Source organism: Pinus tabuliformis, chromosome 4_2 (assembly GCF_031772625.1).
Source record: "Pinus tabuliformis cultivar Carrire ecotype Pingquan chromosome 4_2, CPIR1, whole genome shotgun sequence".
NCBI classification, from domain to species: domain Eukaryota; kingdom Viridiplantae; phylum Streptophyta; class Pinopsida; order Pinales; family Pinaceae; genus Pinus; species Pinus tabuliformis.
The window spans coordinates 268,493,210-268,508,783 of NC_142304.1; the positions used below are offsets into that span (position 1 = coordinate 268,493,210).

The following is a 15,574-nucleotide window of genomic DNA, read 5'->3' on the forward strand; positions in this document are numbered from 1 at the left end:
TTCAAGCGGGTGCTTATGCTTGTTTGTCAGGCATTTTGACATGGATTATGGGGTAACTTGGAAGAAAGAAGAGTCTTGGCCATGATCTTATTCCCTCACCTTAAATGGGGTGTTAATTTTCAATTCTAGTCTAGTGGGACCTCCCTTAATGGCCCAATGGGTGTGGGAGGGGCACTACTTGAGAAGCCATAATTGAGATAGTGTAGTTCCATCTCTCCCTATTCCATACTTACCACTTTCCATTTTACATTACACCCCTTTTCCACCTCCATTCTTAAGGTTCAACTGACCATTGGTTCATTGGGATTTGGTACCCACAAATCCTCATACATGGGTAGGGCGTGGAAATATACCTTGGGAGGTTGATGCAGCTAAAATAAACAGAAAATGCATAGGATGACCACAAGAAAAACATAAGAAAAATCAAAACGCAAAAGATGGCTAAGACATTCAAATTAGCATGTGGGCAAAAGCCAAGCATGTGCCCTTTCTCACTTGTTATGGCCATCACCTAGTTCCTAGGCTAATGTTGCCCTGTAATATTAATGAAAAGGAACCCTTGCACGTCCCAATCCCTGGTGGGAAATGAGTTGTGACATTCTAAAGGGGGTAAATAACTACTATACATCATATAAAGCAAGCTGTCATTCCTTGAGCTACGAGGAGTAATACAAAGAAGAATCAAGAAAAAGCAAAAGGCATAAGAGGGGTGGAAAAACAAAGACTGAGTTGGTATCTCATGCATCCATGATTGATCCCTTCTCACATCTATACACCTAGGATGAGGTATCCCATCATAACTGTTGGAAATACTGGGGGGGGGTGAATCAGTGTTCCTTAGCAATTAGCACTTTTAAATCAAAGCATTAGTTAATCTTCATTAATTATTAATGTTTATGCAGTAATAACAGTAAATAAAAGAACACAGTGGACATAAGAATTTTAGGTGGAAAACCCCCCTCCGGGTCAAAAACCACCGAACGCTTTCCTAATAAATTCTTTAATCTCCAGTGCCAACTGAAATGAAAGCCACAACTTCCTAGAATTCTAGAAAGACATTCTTCTCCAGCTCCCATTGGAAGGACGCCCCAACACGCTGGTTTCTTTAGTAGTCAACTGAATGGATGCCTCAATGTCCTAGACCAACCTACCACCCTAAAATGTTCACAGGTTCCAACCTGTAGGTGACTTCATGCACCAACCTAGCACCTTCTTGCCACCCTATAATGACTGAAATGAGACAAGAGCGTGGATTCCCGTACCAAGGACAATGATCCACGATACAATATGATTTACAATGATTTTGACCGAACACCCAATCACACTATGACTTGCAACCCAACCATGACATCATCCCAACAGAGACTCCTATACCTCCCAATAATGCCTTTTCGACTCTAGGTAGATTGACTCTTTTAAACTAATGACTCTTCCAATGATGACACTATTACAAATGACTCTTTTACAACTTTACAATGATGACTCTTGGCCTTGACACTTCTTCACAATATATGGATGGCTGTCATGTTTTCAAAGGATGTCCCGCTGCAATGCTTCCTTTGATTTGATACTTCTGCTTTTGAACTCTTGCTTGAAGTTGTACTTGAATCTTCTTCTACCTACATGCAATATTTGCCCCGCGAAACCAAGCCCATTACAAAACAAAATACCCTTCAACTTACCTCTGCCTGCAAAACACATGTAAGTGCATAATAATGAATAAATACAAATTAAAATTACAATGTGTACCTGAAGTGTGCTTGTCTCTTTTGTTGTTGACTTGTTGCAGCAGTAGACAAAGACTCCCACTCTTGATATAGGTTTGGACTCTATGCAAGACTATATCCAAAATTGACCTAAAGATATATACAATAAAAACTGATGACAGACCCTAGACTTGTGATGGACCAAGTTCTAAGTAAAACAACAGAGACCATTCTATCAACTACGACAAGACAAGTAACATGAACTAACAACATCATATAGATTTAGTAGACTTGTTGTAACATCAAGAATATGTAGCATCAAATGTGTAGTATCAAGAATAGGACATCCGAAATGTGGTATCAAAACTAACTGTGACACATAGAGACATAGAGATATAACTGAGATACTGTATGTACTTACGTTGTCCTGCAAAAACATATGTTAGAGATGATACTCATATTTCAAATGTAAACACTAATCATACATACCTTGCTGTAGGAGACTTACCCTTGACTGTTGATATGTGGTCCTTACTGTAGTGATCCTTGAATGCATGATTTTTCTTGCCTTCTAGGAGCTCAATATTGAATCTGTTATATCTATGTAATTTCGAATCTCTAGGGTCTGAAATTTCATCATGTAGTAGCCCTCTGAGTCCTCTTTCCAACCCCATAGGCTTGATCAAGATTGGATTCTTCAAGAAAGAGTTATGCCCAATCTCCCACGATGACCTGATTATAGACTGGTTCAGTAGAGCGAACTTGTATGAAGTGCCACGTGTCACTGTTGTGACCTTCGGCCCTGAAAATGCTACTCAACAAACTACAATCCATTCTCTTTCTGTGACTATTTACGAAATTTGAATCTAATGCTCAGAGAGAAAGTTATGACGATTTTCCCAACGTCACCTGTTTGACATGGAATTCAGGAGCCTGCAAAAACCCTAACTTCCTCAGATCATATCTCCGAAAATATAGCGAACCAAGATATGAAATTTGGTCACGAAGTTCATCAAAATTTTGGCTCAAATGGGATTTAATTTCAGCTTCCGAAGCTTCGCAGGAAAAAAGTTAGAGCGAAAATGCCATGATGACTGGTTTGAAGCCACAAAATCCATACTAGAGGAGGATATGAGGGTCATTATTTATATGAATGTCTTGAGTTGAGAGTGTCCTCAACAAGTGAACGTTGGAGGGATTTTAGGAGCAATTTTATTTATTTTTTATTTATTGAATATTGAATGACCACAACCAATTATGAGTGCCATGCCACAACCCCATAGGGTTTTAGCTCACTAACTGGGGTTATTAACTTCAAACATGAATATCTCTGAAACCGTGAAGAATTACTTGGCATGCCATATATCAACGGAAACATCTTGATGAGTAGAATCCATCTAGAAGATCCTTGACTTAGAATAGAGTAAGTTGTCAAGTCAAAATGCCCATGCAAGATCAGGGTAGTCCTCGGTGCTGCTTGGGTTGACATCAATGACAACCACTGATCAACAATCTCTCCCTTTGGCATTGATGGCAACACAAGTACTCCCCCTGCGATCATGACACCTCTTCCTACTGTCTTCTCTCCCCTTTTGTCATCAATGGAAAAGGGTAACTCCCCCTGACAAACAACCATCCTGTAGACCTGTACACACCCCCACTCCCCTTTCTACTCGAGTAGATAAGAGAGAGTTTAATGAAAACTTGGGAGAATCCCAAGCTTTTGGCGAAGATACTCAAATGCTTCACGAGGTAATGGTTTGGTAAAGGTGTCAGCAATTTGTTCCTTTGTGCCAACATATTCAAGCTTGGTATTCTTTTCAGCGACTTGCTCTCTAACAAAATGATATTTAATGGGAATGTGCTTCGTTCTGGAATGCATCATAGGATTCTTGGAGATACTGATGGCGCCGGTGTTATCGCAAAAGATGGAAATAGGCTCATCGAATTTGACTTGAAGATCTTGCAAAGTCTGCTTCATCCAAAGAACTTGAGTACAACAAGCTGCTGCAGCGACATATTCTTCTTCTGCTGTGGTTAACGAGGTTGAAGACTGCTTTTTACTTAACCATGAAACAAGACAACCACCTATTAGAAAGCTGCTCCACTGGTACTCTTACGATCATCAACACTTGCTGCCGAATTTGCATCTGTATAAGCTTGGATGACCAGATCATTTCCTTTGGGATACCATAGACCATATTCTGTTGTGCCCTTAAGATACTGAAGAATTCTTTTGACGACAATAATATGAGATTCTTTTGGTGCTACTTGGAATCTTGCTACTTGTCCAATTGCCTACATCACATCAGGCCGAGAGGCTGTCACACATGTTACCATGGGGGTACGGACTGGCTTGCAATCTTCCATCTAGAATTTCTTGAGCATTTCTTTGATGTACTTGGTTTGATATATGAATATTCCTTTATCCTGCTGAGAAATCTAAAGCCCTAAAAAGTATTTCAGTTCGCCAATCATAGACATTTCAAACTCACTTTGCATTTTTGTGGCAAAGTCTTTACTTAATCTGTCATCAATGCTTCCAAAGATTATATCATCCACATATACTTCGATAATTGTTAGGTTATCTCGATCCACTTTCACATAAAGATTGTTGTTAGCACTTCCTTTCTTGAATCCCTGTTGATGTAGACATCCATCAAGGCGAGCATACCATTTAGAAAAAGCTAACTTAACATCCATTTGGTAGACCTTTATTTTTCTCGAGCAAGCATAAGCGAGAAACATCCTGATAGCTTCCATTCTGGCAACGAGAGCAAATGTTTCTTCAAAATTGATTCCTTCAACCTGTGCATATCCTTTGTAGACTAATCTTCTCTTGTTCCTAGTAACCTATAATCCTTCAATTGTTTTGCTCCCCCTGAACTTGAAATGAAACTGCCATCTTGTTCAAACTACCTTCCTGTCAATCGTAGACTTGTGCCATATACTGTTGCATAGACTCCTCCTCGATAAACATTAAGGATTCAATAAGTCAGATTGTTCAAATTATTGAGTCACCTGATGGGCCATCTTGACTTGAGTCATTGTCTGAAGCAACTGCTAATTCTTCATGACATTTTGCTTTTACAAATCCTGAAAGCATAACTGTTGAAACCTTGTTATCTACTTTGTCTCCCTATACCTGTTTCCTTTTCCAGACCTTCTTATTCCTGTAATCTCGAGCCATGTGCCCATAGTTCACTTGAAGCATTCAATGTTGTCCATAGGTGATTCCATCTGATATTTGCAACTGCGAGCGCTATGGCCATAGTTATGGCATTTGAAACATTCAATGTTTGGCCCATCTAGCATGTATTCTCTTCTGACAAAATCATCGTGGAACCTATCTCGTGATCCTACAAACTTGCTTCTAGGGTTTGGCAGATAATGATTGTATTGTCAAAAACTTCACAATCCCTAGCCATATGTTCATAGTTAGCACATAAAAAGCAATAACTATTAAATAAATGTGCGTACCTGAATGGTTCATTTGGATGCGATGGTCCTTGATAGTTGTACCTGTCAATAACTTTACAATCCTTGGCCATATGTCCATAGTTAGCGCATGAAAAACAATAACCATTAAATAAACGAACATACCTGGAATATTTTTCATTCTTCTTTGGAGGCGGTGTTGTAGTTTGTTGTGGTCCTTTGTTCTTGTTCTTTGGAGTTGCAACATTCTTCTTTGGCTTTTCACTTTGATCAACTTCCTTCTTAGAATCATCTTGCGAAGATGTGGAGCTTGTACCTTCATCAACTGGAGCTTTACCATCTTTAATTGCCTTCATTTTTGCTTCTTCATCTGTCTTATCTTGTAAGTGTTCTTTTTGCGATCCCTTGAGTTTGTTGATCTCATCACGGGTTGCATCAAGTTCTTCTTGCTTTTGAGCAAGATCTTCTTGAAACCATCTTTTCAAGATCTTCCTTCTTTTTTCTGCCTCCTCAACCTGTAGCTTGAGAAGAGTGGTCTTCTCTACTTCTCTGTTGAGAACCTGTATCTGTTCCTTTTGCTTCTCATTTTCAATCCTAAGCCTGCTTATTTCTACTGAAGATGTTTCTAATTCCTTTTGCTTTTGGTCAACAATGGATATGTATCTTTGATCATATTCCTTCCTTTCAATTTCTGCTTCCTGCATCTGTTGTGTTATCCTGCCAATCTCTGCAAATGCTGTGTCGAGTTCTTGTTGCTTATGTTGGACTTCTCTGTTGAGGTCTCGTGTTGTTGTATTCTTGATTTCTTTCAATTGAGTTCTAAGACTACTAATCATCTTCTGAGACTCTTCATTTTCTTTGATGAGTTCTTTTGCTGTCTTCAATTTTGCTTCCAAAAGTCTTGTCTTTTCCTTTTGACTTTTGAGTTCCTTTATCACCTTGATCACTTGATTTTGAAACTCTGTTTTACTCATTTCTCCCATTTCTTCATCATAATCAGAAGGATCCGAATTTTCAATAACATCTTGACCTGATTGCTTTGTTGAATAGAAATTATGAAGCTTTTCCCAAAGAGCTTTAACTGTTGAACATTGACCAACTTTTGTTTTCATAGAATTTAGCAAAACATTCAAAATTACATTCATGGCCTTTGAATTGTACCTTTTAGCTTCGTTGGTAGATGTGTCTCCAGAAACAATTGATCCCATACTCCATGTCCCTGCAAATGTACTTCAATCCTGGATTCCCATATCCAGTAATTATCTGCATCAAAATCAGGGGTTGCTACACAATACTCACTTTCTTCATCCTTGTAACCTGCTTCTTTGACTTTCCCATCTCTATGCTCTGAAAACTGACTTTCAGCGGTTAAGCTGTTACTGAAGGAACCAAGCTTTGGAACGAATTGTTGCAAATACTGAGAGGGGGGGTGAATCAATATTCCTTAGCAATTAGAACTTTTAAATATTTTCAGAGCATTAGTTAATCTTCAATAATTATTAATGTTTATACATTAATAACAGTAAATAAAGGAACACAATAGACACAAGAATTTTAGGTGGAAAACCCCCTCCGGGTCAAAAACCACTGAACGCTTTTCTAATAAATTCTTTAATCTTCAGCCCCAATTGAAATGAAAGCAACAACTTCCCAGAATTCTAGAAAAACATTCTTCTCCAGCGCCCACTGGAAGGACGCCCCAATGCCCTGGTTTCTTTAGTAGTCAACTGAATGGATGCCCCAACATCCTAGACCAACCTACCACCTTGAAGTGTACACAAGCTCCAACTTGTAGGCGACTTCATTTACCAGCGGAACACCTCCCTGCCACACTATAATGACTGAAATGAGACAAGAGTGTGGATTCCCGTACTAGGGACAACGATCCATGATACAATATGATTTACAATGATTTTGACTAAACCCCCAATCACACTATGACCTGCAACCCAACCATGACATCATCCGAACAGAGACTCCTATACCTCCCAATAATGCCTTTTTGACTCTAGGAAAATTGACTCTTACAATAATGACTCTTCCAATGATGACACTTTGACAAATGACTCTTTTACAACTTTACAATGATGACTCTTGGCCTTGACACTTCTTCACAATATACAGATGGCTGTCATGTCTTCAAAGATGTCCCGTTGCAATGCTTCCTTTGATTTGATACTTCTTCTCTTGAACTCTTGCTTGAAGTTGTACTTGAATCTTCTTCTACCTGCATGCAAAATTTGCCCAACAAAACCAATCCCAAAACAAAACAAAATACCCTTCAACTTACCTCTGCCTGCAAAACACATGTAAGTGCATAACAATGAATATATACAAATTAAAATTACAATGTGTACCTGAAGTGTGCTTGTCACTTTTGTTGTTGACTTGTTGTAGCAGTAGACAAAGACTCCCACTCTTGATATAGGTCTGGACTCTATGCAAGACTATATCCAAAACTGACCTAAAGATATATACAATAAAAACTGATGACAGACCCTAGACTTGTGATGGACCAAGTTCTAAGTAAAACAACAAAGGCCATTCTATCAACTATGACAAGACAAATAACATGAACTTACAGCATCATATAGATTTAGCAGACTTGGTGTAGCATCAAGAATATGTAGCATCAAATGTGTAGTATCAAGAATAGGACATTCGAAATGTGGTATCAAAACTAACTGTTACATATAGAGACATAGAGATATAACCGAGACCCTGTATGTACTTACGTTGTCTTGCAAAAACATATGTAAGAGATGATACTCATATTTTAAATGTAAACACTAACCATACATACCTTGCTATAGGAGACTTACCCTTGACTGTTGATGTGTGGTCCTTACTGTAGTGATCCTTGAATGCATGCTTTTTCTTGCCTTCTAGGAGTTCGATATTGAATCTGTTGTATCTATGTAATTTCGGATCTCCAGGGTCTGAAATTTCATTCTGTGGTAGCCCTTTGAGTCCTCTTTCCAACCCCACAGGTCTGATCAAGATTGGATTCTTCAAGGAAGAGTTATGCCCAATCTCTCATGATGACCTAATTATAGACTGGTTCAGTAGAGCGAACTTGTACGAAGTGCCACGTGTCACTGTTGCGACTTTTGGCCCTGAAAACGCTACTCAACAAACTACAGTTCGTCTTCTTTTTGTGACTATTTACGAAATTTGAATTTGATGCTCAAAGAGAAAGTTATGACGATTTTCCCAACGTCACCTGTTTGACATGGAATTCGGGAGCCTGCAAAAACCCTAACTTCCTCAGATCATATCTCTGAAAATATAGCGAAACAAGATTTGAAATTTGGTCACGAGGTTCATCATGATTTTGGCTCAAATGGGTTTTAATTTCAGCTTTTGAAGCTTCACAGAAAAAAGTTAGAGCGAAAATGCCACAATGACCTGTTTAAAGCCACAAAATCCCTAGTAGAGGAGGATATGAGGGTCATTATTTACATGAATGTCTTGAGTTGTGATGAGCCCCAAAAATGGACAATTATTTGGGCTCATTCAACCTCCTAAGTTGACTTAATCCACCATTCTCATTGGTTTATTGCATGTTTTTGATTATTTTTATGTTAATAGAGTGAATTTGGTTAGTCATTATGCCAACAAGTCTAATGGGTGCTTTGTGTTGCCTTTTTGGTCCACTTGGAGACAAAATTGAAGGTCTTAATGAGCACTTGGCAGCCAAATTCGTGGGAGAACAAGCTAGAGGATTTGTAGGAAGGTGTCCCCCTCATTTATGGGCCCTTACCTCGAATTCTCCACCATCAACTCGGAGTTCAAAGGCCACCAAATCAATGAGCACAAGGGCAGCCAAGCAAGTCAAGTAGGACTGCTGTTAACTACAAGTCTTGGGCAGCCAAGTCCCTAAATTTTAGGAGGACTGTTGGGTCCTCAAATTGTATAAATAAGAAGGCTTAGGGCCTCATTTTGGTTAGCCAGTTAGTCAATTTGGTTAGCCAGTGTAGCCAGTGGATGTTAGCTAGTTAGCCAGTAGATAGTAGCTAGTAGTTAGTCATTTCATAGCCTTGTTGTAGTCATTTTGTAATTCGATTTGTATGCAATAGATTAGCTTTGCTTTCAGCTCATTCTCAAGCTCTCCTTGTGGACAGTTTTGATGTAACTCTTCATTCTTGATTAATAAAGATGAATCCAGCTTTGCACCAGCTCTAAATCTCTCTTGGGAGGCTGTAGCTCTTGGGGTTGGGCCCATCTCAAGCGCCCAGTACCTCCCTTGTTTATCTTTATGTGTGTTTGCTGCGTTCTTAAAATAAAATCTGCTCTTTAGATCTTTCTTTGTTATTTTGGTCGTTTTTGTTGGTTAAAGTAGCTTTTTATGTTTGGAATCGATTGGTAGGAGTTTGTCATGCATTTAGATCGTTCGGAATGTTCTTGCTCACGTGATGTACATGGTTCTCTTTCCGAACAAGGCTGCTGTTTATTCATTTCATTGACAGTTAGATCAAGTTAGCTAAGACTTAGTTTGTTTGCAAGAATTCATTGATTCGGTTGAATGTGCATTGTGCAGGGCATCCCTATCACTCACTCACATGGTCAAGCTTCATCAGAGCCACCTGATTCATCCCATATCTAGGCTTCTCGCTTCACACCCATCCTCTTGCCCACGTAACCCTACCTTCTTCTCCATTGTTGTCTCAATTACCTTAGAGCCAAATCAGCCTTCCACATATCATCTCACCACTCCATCCATCAGTTCCTGAGTCACTTCAGACCCCCATCCTACCTCCATAACCATCCATGCATCTTCCATCAATCACCCATCCTCAAAAATCCCATTTCGAAACATCCTGTAGAAGAATCACAGAACTTCCTGTAGAAACCCCTGCAGACTTCCTGTAGAAGTTCATAAACACGGTTGCATGTCATCCAGACTTTGTGAAACTCTCAGAGAGAATGTCAGGTATCCCTTAGACCCTCTCTGTACCATCCCAACCTTTCCCAAAGCATTTCATCCCTTGATCCATCCCTGCACAGTGAAAAGCTAGTTAGAAGCGCATGCATGATAATTCTAATAACTTAATCAAAAATACAAAAAGATGTTTTCTTCAGATAGTGATAACTTAGACACATGCATTTTACCTTCCTAGAAGTAATGGCATCTCTTCTCATAGTTTGCATTCTCATTTTTGCATCAGTAGGACTAGTTGGTAGAATTAGGGTTTGCTAGGGTTTGTGTTTCTTTTTGGCTTTCAGTTTCTTTTCGCAAGTAGATTAGCTTCCTTTGAGTTAGCTTTCATCCATCAGTTAAAAAGCTTCTTCTAAGAGCTCATAGAAGTTGGCTTGAGCCCCTAGCGGACTTGTGCCAGCTGACCAAGTGACAGCTGCGACAAGAGCTAGTACTTGTGCATACAGCACCGTCGCTTCCAAGTTTGTTACGAACTACCGGGTTGATAAAATTAGAGATAGGAAGCTCCAGGAGTTGTAGCATTATTGCTACAATACTGGAGCCCACCAAGTTGAGAGGGTCCTCAACTAGTGAACGTTGGAGGGATTTTAGGAGCATTTTATTATAATTATTATTAATTATTGACTATTTAGTGACCACAACCAATTATGAATGCCATGCCACAACCCCATAGGGTTTTAGCCCACTAACTAAGGTTACTAAATTCAAACATGAATATCTTTCAAACTGTGAAGAATTACTTTGCGTGCCATATATCAACGGAAACATCTCGACGAGTAGAATCCCTCTAGAAGATCCTTGAATCAGAATAGAGTAAGTTGTCAAGTCAAAATTCCCATGCAAGATCGGGGTAGCCCCTAGTGCTGCTTGGATTGACATCAATGACAACCACTGATCAACAATAGCCATCCCCTTTGACTATGGCACTAGGCCATGAAGTCTTTCCTCCTCCTTTCCATCTTATTCACATGGCACCTATCGATTGAAGGGTGGACCAAGGACATGTCACTTGCCCTTGGGGGTCGAGAACACCTAATAGAGTCGTCTATTAACCACCCATTGCTAGGGAGATAACACCGTTACGTGACTAAGACCACAATTTTGGAAAAGAAGCCTTGTATGAAGTGTTAATTTTCCCATTTCTTTCAAGCTTGGTTCACTTGGATGCAATAATGATTAAATGTACCTAATGGTGAAAGTTGTAGCATTGGATATTATTTGTAATTGACAGGTGGCTCCATTTACAGACCTAGCAACTTTATTGGGGTCCAGGTTCTCCAGAGGAATGTATTGACACCCATAGGTGAGGGGTTGAGAGTGATGGGTCTTTGGACAATTGTAGAGCATCACTCGTATCCATGGGCACCTTTAGCACCCACAACGCTCCTGGATTTTGCCCTATATCATTTACTTTTATGGGATGATCACCCAGACCAACATGCCCCAACTAACTTAGTAGTGATCACAGAGGTAGGCAGTTGATCTCGGGCCCAAATGAGGTTCTCTCATACCTTGAGACATGGTAGGCCTAGCACCATCTTCAGTGCCCTCAACTTTGGAACAAAGGCAGGGGTATTGACCACAGGGAGACCCTTGAGACCCATTTTGTGCCCCAAACCCAAAACTGGGGTCCACATGATGTTTATGACAGAGATCTAAGGGCCAACCCCTAGACCATGATTTTAGAGAGCCTCTACACTTGCTAAGGCATCTATTTCCCTCAATGCTTGCCCTAAGCAAGCCTACGCTAGCATGATGTCAACATTTCGGCTTGCACATATGGAGTTTCATTTAATTTGTCAAAGGCTGCTAGGTCGAATTGTGACCTAACACATTGTTTTTTATGTTTAGGGGGCCTTGTAGGCTAAATAGGCAATCGTATGCCTCATATAAGATTAGAAACTTGTCATTGTGATCTCTCATCACACCTCTTTGGATTTTCGGCCCAGTTTGCTGAATTTGGACTTGTACCCTTGTGGAGAATTTGGAAGTTGTGGATGCATTTGATATTTGGAGCTGATCCTGATTATCTTCGGAGCTATTCTTTGGTCTAATGGATGGAAATCTTGCATGTCATCTTGTGAGTTGTACCTAATTGTTGGATATTTATTTCTCTATGTCTGTTGTATGGAATAATTGATTTTAGGTTATGCTAAATTGAGCCCTAATTTGTTGAATATAAATTAAATGCTATCTATATACATGTTGCATGCATTACTCATACATAACATGTGATGAATTATCCTAGTGGTGAACTCCTAGTAGCTCTCCCATGACAATCCATTTCTCCATTGCATAGGTAAATGCTTGAAATCTTGTTGCTAGGGCATCAAATTTTGGCCTTCTTGGAAACTTACTGGCTAATCTATTTCATCCTAGTCTCCATTCTCCCAAGGGACAAGGGACTAGTCCAATTGGTTGGTGATCATTTACCTCTCTTATCCATTTTCTCTCTCCTTTGAATTTCAACTCCTTTAAGGCCAAGGTAGCAAACTAGGACTTGGTGCGAATCTCTAGGCAAGGTGATTTTTGGAGATTGGAGAGCCTAAACATCAAGAGGACAATATTTGCCACAAAATCTATCCTTTTGGTGGGCATCCACTTCAATTCCATCCATAAATTCTCTTGCCCTAGTTGTTTGCCCTGAGAGGGAAACCTTAGTTTTGTCTTCCTTCAACTTGGAGGCTTCTTGAAGGTTTCATCAACCTTGACCTTTGGTTACTCCAACACTCAACCCATCAATCAAACCCTAGGTCTTGTACCTCATCAAATAGGCCTCTACGAAGAAAGCGAATTGCCTCCGATTGGAGCCTTGAACCTAAGTTGAGCCTTTCTTGTAGAAAGCCCTATTGTTTCACCTTATATCTTAACCTTAAAATATCCATTAGGTGACCTTCTCATATATTGGGACTCCTCCGATCAGTGAAAATTTGTAAAGAGTCAGGGGTTTTGGCTATGGTGACAGTGGGTCATCACCCCATTGTTGTCTCTTGGTCTAGTTTATGCCTTGTAGGGTTTCCCTCTCCAAAGTCTGCTAGATTTTGTGGCAACAGTCACTTAACTAAACATTTGACAACATTGAATTTACATTTGTTAAGTTTAATATTTGATGATACTGATCCACATGCATTTGTTTTAATTTGCAATTTGATGGTGATATGGCACACTGAATTTTGAAGGGATAAATCTGTTTTAGATGTTCTAATTCCAATGTTTCTACATTCATAAATTCGCACTGTGTGTTTACTTTCTTTGAATTACGTCACGTAGCTATCTTTTGGGGCTCATGAGCATTTTTCGTGATCATATCCTAAACATATTGTGATAATTTTTGGTAAGCCTTCAAATGTTTATGAGTTTAATAGTCGAATAAACACTCATTGCCTAACACAGAACATCATATTAAAGTAATTTTTCTAGAAATCTATTTTCTGTGGGCTAATATGAGTGTGGCATGTTCAGAACTATTTCATAATTTTGTTGAGCATTGGGATAAGCATATGGTGTGAGATCAATATTATAAGTTGGATGGTAATCAATTATGCAACACTAATACACCTAATTTTGCCACTCGAATTTGTTATTTTCATTGAACATACTTTGATGGTCCCATTTCTAAATAATTACATTATTTGAGTTGGCAATTTGGTCATTTGATACATGATTATTGAGCCAAGTTCTAAAGATTATTTTCATGTTCAGTAAGCCTCATTGTCCTTTCATGATGATCAATGGTTCTATGGACTGTGTTGAATTTTAGAAGTATTAGTGGATGATGATCCTAATTATCATTGTGTAATTTCTCAAGCATCGACTTTTGATAAGCACCAACACTTAAACTGACATCATTTCAACATTATAAGAACTATTGGTTCTGGGCCACACCTTTGAATTTTTTTTTCTTCCCCGCAAGACTTAGGACTAGCACCCCTTAAGTGAGTTGGTTTAGTACACTAATCCTATGTTGCATTCCTCCCCTATACTGACAATAAACATAGGATTAGTTCAGGGATTGCTCCCTTGGTTTGGTTTACCTAGCCTAAAGAGTGGAGTGAATCACATAGGTGACAAGTGATGATTCGCTTGATAGTTTCCTTAGGCTTCCCCTTGAGTGAGGTTGGGCTTTACCCCTAGGGAGTGTCTGGGAGATAACGTTCTGGCACCGTTGTTGGGGATAAAGTAAATTCCCCAATTTATTCAAAGTTTTGCTTCAATAAAATTCACCGAGTGAGGTTTGAGGGTTTTTATAAGTTAACTCACCTAAGAACTCCATTGAAGGGAAGAAGCACAATTCCCTAGGAGATTTTATAGTTTGAACTTTGGATGCTTGTAAGGAGAAGCAAGCATCTATGTTGGCATTTCACTGTTCATGACTTCTTTTGGGTTGAAGTGGTAAGATATGACAACTTTGGGATTTTAGTGAACCTTTCCTTTGTTTTGATCTAGATGGAATTGATAGGATTTCCCCATAAGTATCCTCCAAAATGGGTAGACAACCTTCCAAAGTTTAATGGAATCAAATCTGATGCCATTTAACATATTGCTTCATTCTTGGAATATGTGCTAGACCTTGATGTATCTCATGAGGATGTCATTATCAAGCTCTTTGCATTTTCTTTAGAATGGAAGGATCAAACCAATCTAAAACATATTAGTGCTCCCAAGAGAATATCTTCCTATGATCAATTGCATAGAATCTTATTCAATGTTCAAATGTTGGGGTCATAGCCATCAAGATTTTGAGGATGTTTTTAAAGACTGTGGTGACCTTCCAAGGAGATGGAAAGAATAAAGTTGTTAAGACCTTTAAGGATCATGAAATTGAAGAAACACTCTACATTGCCATGGAAACTGAATAATTTGAAAGAAGTGGAAACAAAGAATTTTCTCGTGACCCCCTTGAAGAGCAAGGGTTGCCTTATCAACATATTGAAGGTCAAACTAATAAAGAAGATCATAGAAAAGATAGGGTTGGGCACTTGGATGATTGGATTGAGCTTTCCCATGACAGAAAAGGAGAAATGGATGGTCTGTTCCTTATTTTTCAGAGGAATCCTTCATTAGAGTTGGGAGCTGAAATAAGTAAAAAGATAGAATAAAGCAATGCCCTCTTGAAATTAATAGAAAAACAAAAATCTATGATTACAACTCATGAGGAAGATGTTTCCATCATTGAAAATCAAGAAGGGAATATGAATGAAGACTGGCATGGAATGTGTTAGCTCTGTGGTCTGCAATTGTGTTCATGGGTGGCTCATGCTGCACATTAAAATCTTATAAATCTGGTCTTATACCTGGAAAGTGATGAATGATGATTCTTAGCACTTAGGTTTGCTATATTTTGTACAGTTGCATCTGATAGAAGGTAACTGTCTCTTGTGATAAGTTCTCATGAACTAGTCTCAGTGCAGTTGGTGGAATCATCAAGATTTAAAATGATTTGGTATATAAATTGTTCTGTATCTTTTCTTTTCTTGAGAATGAGTCTGTT

General features: G+C 39.0%; 1 protein-coding gene across 10 annotated transcripts in view; it reads left to right on the top strand.

Annotated features, from left to right (window-relative positions):
* ABP1 (endoplasmic reticulum auxin binding protein 1) overlaps positions 1–15,574 on the top strand; it is a 464,381-nt gene that overhangs the window by 44,513 nt on the left and 404,294 nt on the right. The window lies entirely within an intron of this gene.